Source organism: Chrysochloris asiatica, unplaced genomic scaffold (genome assembly GCF_000296735.1).
Source record: "Chrysochloris asiatica unplaced genomic scaffold, ChrAsi1.0 scaffold00099, whole genome shotgun sequence".
Lineage (NCBI taxonomy): Eukaryota > Metazoa > Chordata > Mammalia > Afrosoricida > Chrysochloridae > Chrysochloris > Chrysochloris asiatica.
This window is the reverse complement of record NW_006408617.1, coordinates 10805239-10813129: the sequence shown is the minus strand read 5'-3', so window position 1 is coordinate 10813129 and position 7891 is coordinate 10805239. Positions and strand designations below refer to the sequence as shown.

The 7891-nt window shown below is 40.8% G+C and overlaps 1 pseudogene; it reads right to left on the bottom strand.

Annotated features, from left to right (window-relative positions):
* Positions 1-377: 377 nt before the first annotated feature.
* Positions 378-1465, bottom strand: LOC102820023 (annotated as a pseudogene).
* Positions 1466-7891: the final 6426 nt, after the last annotated feature.

Below are 7891 nucleotides of genomic sequence, written 5' to 3'. Positions count from 1 at the left end.
CTCATTTACTGGGAAGAATTAAGTAGAAAGTGGCCTTCAGGGACACTTAAGAGAATTACAACACTAGTACACAAGTCAAGTCTTACACATTTAACATTTGCTTATTGAAAGCAATGTCATAAAATCAAACAAAATTAAATAGGTTTTACTTTTCCCTCACAAGAAACATAAAAATTATGAAGGTGTACTTAACAGGAAATTTTTAAAAAGTAACACAACTTTTCCTATTAAGAGTCCTTGGGTAGTTATGACAGAATAGGTTCCACTTTTTGTTTGTTTCCTTGAACAGGGATTTTGGTCCAAAGTTTTGTTTGTTTTTAGTATCTGCTTCTGCCTCCCCCTCTATCAGATTGGCTTCCCCCCACGGCCACCACCTCTTAGCGGCTTGAACTGCTGCAGGAATCACCTGGAGGAGGGTGACACCTTACCATAGATGGGTGAAACCCTCTTTCTTGTCTGCCAACCTGATCATGACCACTTGAGTAGAGATCACTTTGGCTGCTTGAGTAACTGTGTCAACATATCCATCTCGTGAGCTGCTGTAATCATCATAGCGACTGCTTCCACCATAAGATGGCGGGGCCCTAGTGTAGGTGGAGCACTGCGTGAGTTACCAGAGCTCTCATAGGAATCTCTGTAGGAGCCTCCACTTGGATGGTCTGAATAGTCACGATCATGACCATAGCCATCTCTATCACTATAGCCTCTGGATGGATAGTCATCACGTGAACTGGAATGACCATAATCACGGTAAGTATAATCTCTTGGTGGTGGTGCATAATCTCTTGTATCATAAGAATTTGGGTAATCTCTGCTTGAATAGCTGTCTTTAGTGGAATAGGCATAATCTCTTGGTGACAGGTACACATCTGTACAAGAAGGCAAGGGTTCCCTTCTTGGTGGTCCTCCATAACTATCTCTTCCACGTGATAGAGGGGCTCTGCCTCCCATTCCACTGCTACTGTGAACTGGTCCTGAAAGGACTGATCTTTTAGGAGGGGGACAACCCTTCATCATGGTGGTCTTCTTTTTACTGAAAGTGGTTCCCTGGAAAAACTCATGTTAAAATTCATGGAATAGCTACCATGATCCATGCGTTCCCACGTGAAGGGGTACCCTGGTTCCTCCACTGCCTCCTCTTCCACTTTTAAGGCCTCTTGGTGGGCCTCTGCTTCTTGGAGGTGGTGGGGGTCAATGCCTGCTACTTACAAATCTTGGTTTAGTGGCTTGTTCCACCTTGATAGCTTTCCCATCCAAAGAGTTTCCATTCATATCTCTGGCTGCATCTTTGGCATCTGCTGGGCTTTCAAAGGTGATGACAACAAATCCTCTTGATTTGTTGGTTTCATGGTCTTTCATCAAGAGTACTTCGACAATTCATCCATATTTGCCAAACACTTGCTTTCTCGGTTTCTGTATTGAGCCCTCCAATGAAGAGATTTCCAGGGCGGTCGGCTTCAAACATCCACACATTCAACAGCGGTGAATGTTCATGAAGTGGTGACCCTTTTCCAGATCCTACTTGGCTCTCCAGGAGGTGATTCCTTGCGGCTCAGCACAAGGGCTGACTGCCGCTGAGTCCAAGAAAGGAAGGAGGAAGCCGCTAGCACCTACTGTGCAATGAGAGAGCCAGGCTTTTCTTTTAGTCCTCTTAGTCTGGAAGTTCAGCTGAAACCTGTTCAGCATTATGCCAGCATACCAACTTCCACTGAGAGATGGGAAATCACTGCCCATGAGATGCCCCATCTGGAAATCTCCCATAGAAGGTGAGAATTCTACCACTGATCCACAAATGCCCCTTAGAAATCATCAAGGAACCCTAATGAAAGTTTTCTGTAAAACATGAAACTTCAATACTTTTTCACATGTTTTAGGAAGCTCAAAATGAAATTGTTAGTTCAGGTGCTAATAATAGGTTCTAGACAATAACTGAGAAAGTAAAATTTGATTACATTATATCTGCTTATATTGATAGGGGAAAATAATGTGACAAATTAAATCATAGACAGTACCAAAACAGGAGACACACTCTCAAGACACTATGGTTGTGCTGTTGGTTATGTGCTGTCGAGTTGGTTTTGACCCATAGCAACTCTGTAAAGGGTTTCCGAGGCTGTAAATCTTTACAGAAGCGGAATCTCATTTGTCTCCCACAGAGTCAATGGTAGATTTGAACTGCTGACATTGTGGTTAGAAGCTCAGCTCATAACCACTACACTACCAGGGAGTCTTTAACACACTGTTGTTGTTGTCAAGTGACATCAAGATGGTTCTAACTCATAGCGACCATGTGCAGGGTTTCTGAGGACTGGCTGGTGAGTTTGAACCTCCAACCTTGCAGTTCAAAGTGACCTTGTGCTCCAGTGCATTATCCTCTAGTACCACACCAGGACTCCCATAACCCACTATAGAACAAATCTATTTATTACTGAAAACAAGATTGCCACTGTAGTTTTGGAGTCTCAGAGATATTCTCTAGCATCTGCTATGTGAATGTCTATATTTTGTCTAATCAAATGGCATCAACCAGCCAGAAAAGCATTATATGTAATACATATAAGAGTTTTATCCTAAATTAATAGTAATGAGAGGCAATTCTGAGAGCACACAATTTTGGAAATGGCATCTTCATTGCAAAATATCACGAGCAAGGTCTTCATCTTTTCTTTCCAGTATTGTTGGTATCTCATTGTATGTTTTCAAACATTAATTATAATATTGCTACTGTTTTTGTGGGTGCCTAGTCCTGGTTTATAAGGAGATTTGGTGGCGTAGTGGTTGCGAATCGGGCTGCTAACCTCAGGATCATCAGTTCGAAACTACCAGCTGTTCCGCGGGAGAAAGATGAAGTTTTCTGCTCCCGTAAAGATTTACAGCCTCTGAAACCCTGTACAGCCTCTGAGTCGGAACCAACTCCATGGCACATAACAACAACAACTACAAATCCTGGTGTGGTGCTGTGTGTTAATGTGCCACACGGCAAAGCCGTTTGAACTGCAAGGTCAGCGGTTCAAACTCACCAGCTGCTCCTTGGAAACGCTATTCAGGATCGCTATGGGTCGGAACTGACTCAACGGCACTTCACAACAATAACAACAACAGTCCTGGTGTGGTGTGGCGCTGTGGGCTAATGCATCCGATTGCAAAGTTGTTTGAACTGCAAGGTTGGTGGTTCAAGCTCACCAGTTGCTCCTTGGAAACCCTGTATGGGGATGGTTATGGGTCGGAATCAACTCGACAGCACTTAACAAAAACAACAACACAAGTCATTAATATCTCCAACACAATGGCCTTCCAAAGCCATCATTGTAATTTTCTGACCAGCCCTGAGAAAAGGGAAGTAGCTTCCATTTCTGACTGAGCACTGTTCCTTTTTAACGTACCAAGGAGCAATCTTTTGAAGGATAGTTCCTTAGTATGTCAAAAGGTAACAATGGACTACAATTCAGAGCGATAGCCCTGATGCTGAGAAAGAAAACAAACGAAAAGAAACAGTGCTGACATTTGGCAGCTGTGCTGGCCCTCACAGCTAAGCCATGCTATTTTCTTATTATATATAAACAGTCTCAGAGAACACCACCCTTCTTCTTGTCGTTAGGTGCTGTTGACTCTGTACCAACTCATAGCAACTCATGTACAACAAAATAAAATACTGCCTGGTCCCGAGCCATCATTAAATGATTGACATGTTTAAGCCTAGTGTTGTTACTGTGGTGCCAATCTGTCTAGTTGGGGGTCTTCCTCTTTTTCTCTGACTCTCCACTTTTCCAGGGACTTGTCCCTCATAACAAGATGTCCAAAGTATAAGAGATGAAGGCTTACCATTCTTGCTTTTAAGGAACATTCTGGCTGTACTTCTTCCAAGACTGATTTTCTTTTTGCAGTCTATGGTACTTTCAACATTCTTCGCCAACACCACAATGAAATGTTTAGATTACTCTGTGATCTTCCTTATCCAGTGTCCAACTTTCACATGCATATGAAGTGATTGAAAACCTCATGGCTTGGTTCTTAGTCCTCAAATTGATATACTTGCTCTTTAACAGTTTGCAGAGGGCTTTTGCAGCAGATTTGCCTAATGCAATATGTCATTTGATTTCAGCAAAATTTTACTGGCGTGTGATATTAATGATACTGTTTAATGGTTTCCACATTCCATTGGGCTATCCTTTCTTTGATATGGGAACAAGTATGAATCCCTTCCAATTGGTTGTCTAGGTAGCTGTCTTCCAAATCTTGGATTACATAAACAAGGGCCTCCAGCACAGCTTCAGTTTGTCGAAGCATTTCAATGTGCATTCTGTTAATTCCTGTAGCCTTGTTTTTCAAATACAGCTTTAACTTCTTTCTTTAGTACCATTGGTTCTTGATCATATGCTACCTTTGAAATGGCTGAACATCAAACAATCCTTTTTGGTAAAGTAACTCTGTATATTCCTTCTCTTTTCTTTTGATGCTTCCAGCTTCATTCAATATTTTGTTCATAGAATCCTTCAATATTTCAACTTGAGGCTTGAATTTTTTTTCAGTCTTAAAGCTATAGAAATGCTGAATGTAGTCTTCCCTTTTGGTTTTTTAACTCCAGGTCTTTTCACATTTCATTATAACACTTTGCTTTGTCTTCCGGAGTTTCCCTTTGAAATTTTCTGTTCAGTTCTTTTATATGATCAGGTTTTCCAGCTCCTTCAGCTTCTCTATGCTCAAGAGTACAATTCAGAGTCTCTTCTAAAATCCATTTTGGTCTTTTCCATTTTTATTGTCTTGTTAATGATCTCTTGGTTTCTTCATGGATGGTGTTCTTGATATCATCCACAACTCTTCTGGTCTTCAGTAATTAGTATCTATTGCATAAAATTTGTTCTTGAGAAGGTTGCTAAATTCAGGTGGAGTATATTCAAGGTCATATTTTGACACCCTTGTGGACTTTGTTTTAATTTTCTTCATATTCAGCAATTGATGGTGTAGTCTATAGTTGACCTCTGACCTTGTTTTTGCTGCTAATATTGAGCTTCTCTATTGTCTTTTCCCACAAATGTAGTCAATTTAATTACTGTGTATTTCATCTGGTGAGGACCACATTTATAGTTGCCTTTTATGTTATTGAATAAAGGTATTTGCATTGAATAAGTCATTGCTAAAATTTATTATGTACTTTCTAGAATCATTTTTATCACCAAAGCCATATTTTCCAACTATCAGTCCTTCCTTTTTGTTTCCAACTTTCACATTCCAAACACCAGCAATTATCAACACACCTTGAATGCCTGTTTGACCAATTTCAGAATGCAGAACTTGGTGTTAAGTGCTGTCAAGTCAGTTCTGACTCATAGCCACCCTGTATAGGGTTTCTGTGGGGCAGCTGGTGGGTTTGAGCCGCCAACCTTGTGGTTAGCAACCCAGTGCTTATTCTATAGCACCTAGTAATATTGATCTTTATGCATTCCATTTCATTTTGACAACTTTCATTTTTCCTAGATTCATGCTTTGTACATTTCACATTCCAATAATTAATGGCTGTCTGCAGCTATTTTTTCTCATTTTGGCTTGCACCACATCAGCAAATGAAGGTTCTAAAAACTTTGCTCCATTCACTTCATTAAGGTCAACTCTATTTTGAGGAGCTAGCCCTTCCCCATTTGCATTCTGAGTGCCTTCCATCCTGAAGTGCTCACATTTGATACTATATTAGTGCTTGGCTGCTCTTCATAAGGCTTTTTTGGTGGCTAGCGATTCAGAAGTGGTCTGCGTCTCCTTCTCTCTAGTCTACCTGAGTCTAGAAGCACTGCTAAAACCTGTCCACCAGGGGTGACCCGGCTGGTGCTTAAAATACTGCTGGCATAGCTTCCAGCATCACAACAATACACAAGCCACCACAGTATGACAAAGTGGCAGAAGAACTTAGATAAAGATATTCTGAGACGTGATAACATGAGACAAAGGAAGACCATTTCCTATTTGTCTAAGCACAGACAAAAACAAGGTCATTTGATCCAAACATCTCCCTCTCTTCCTAAATGAATGACTACTACTTCTTTACCCAATCATACATTTCTGCACACTTTCTGACTGCATCTTATCGAGAGCAACCCCTCCATTTCCATAAGGTGGTGGTGGCTATGTGCCATGGAGTCAGGTCCGATTAAAAGCGACCTTGTAATGAGTTTGCAAGGCTATAAATCTTTATGGGAGCTAAAAGCCTCACCTTTCTCCTGCAAAACAGCTGTTAGTTTCAAACTGCTAACTTGGAGGTTAGCAGCCTGACTCACAACCACTATGCTACCAGGGCTCCTTAATTACTTAACTGCCATTTCCATATACCTTCTTCCAAAGCAACCACCAAAAGCTCAAATTATGTAACAGGTTCTTTTTAACATGCTCTTTCTGAAGCTCATTATTTTTCAAGGCAATTAAGCATTCACTCTTGCAATGAGTAATAACCTTAATTTGCTCAACTACATCTGTCTTTGACTGAAGGGTATTGACAATGTTATGGGGATAGAAACTGACGTGGTGCTTGAATTTTTATCTTTGGGAATGCTATTTTTTAATAGCAAAATATAGATCACAAAAATAGTTTGTAAGGATGTCCAGAAACAAACAAAATGCAAGCAAGTGAAACCTAATTGTTGAGGGGCAGGAGAAGAAAATTAGATTTGTTGATAATTTTTCTCTTGAAACGATTAGAAGAAGACCCATCCCTCATCTGTCAGTTTGTTGAACTGTGATGACTTGCATGTTGCTATGACTCTGGAAAGATGCCAACGGTATTTTAAGTACCAGCAGGGTCGCTCATGGTGTACAGATTTTAGTTGAGGAAGAAGAGATGGATTATTTCTGAATATTTAGTCACCGAAAACCTTATGAATAGCAGTGGAACACTGTCAGCACCAAAATAATGAATATTGTAACATCCTGAAGAGCATCAGAATATTGTTAGATATAGTGTCAGAAAATGAGCCGCTCAGGTTGGAAGGCACTGAAAATACTACTGACGAAGAGCTGCCTCCTCAAAGTAGAGTTGACCATAATGACTGAAATGGAGTAAAGCTTTCAGGACCTTCATTTGCTGAAGGGGTACAAGTCAAAATGAAGAGAAACAGCAGCTAACATCCATTGATAATTGGAACACAGAATGTATGAAGTATAAATTAAGGAAAGTAGGAAGTTGTCAAAAATTAAATGGAACACATACACTCGATATCCTAGGCATCAGTAAGCTGAAATAGACTGGTATTGGCCATTTTGAATCTGACAATCACATGGTTAACTATGCTCAAAACAACGAAGTGAAGAGAAATGGCATCATATCCAGATCTATTGTGAAATAAGACACTGTTTGTGATAGGATAATACGCATATTATCCTGCATAATATGCGTATTATCCTATCACAAAAGGAGCTCTGGTAGTGTAGTGGTTACAAATCAGGCTGCTATCCTCAGGGTCAGCAGTTCAAAACTACCAGCTGTTCCATGGGAGAAAGAGGAGGCTTTCTGTTCCCCTAAAGATTTACAGACTTGGAAACTCTATACAGAGTCGCTATGAGTCGGAACGGACTCTATGGCACATAACAACAACAACAACAACATGTCTGTCCAATGCTAACTGCCCCTTTGGACTCAAAGTAGAATCCTTACTAAAACATCCAGGGCCTCTTCAGTCTGACCCAGTTAACTCTCTGACCTCATCTTCAACTCCTCTGCTCCTTGTTCTCACTACTCCATCACCTGGCCTCTTTGTTGTTCTTTGTCTTTGTCAAATTTGTTCCTACCTCTAGGTTTTTGCACTTGCTATTTCCTCTCCTTGGATGTGTGGAGGCTCTGTGGGATAAGCGCTGGACTGAAAATCACAAAGTTGGTGGTTCGAGCTCACCAGCTGCACCGTGGGAGAAA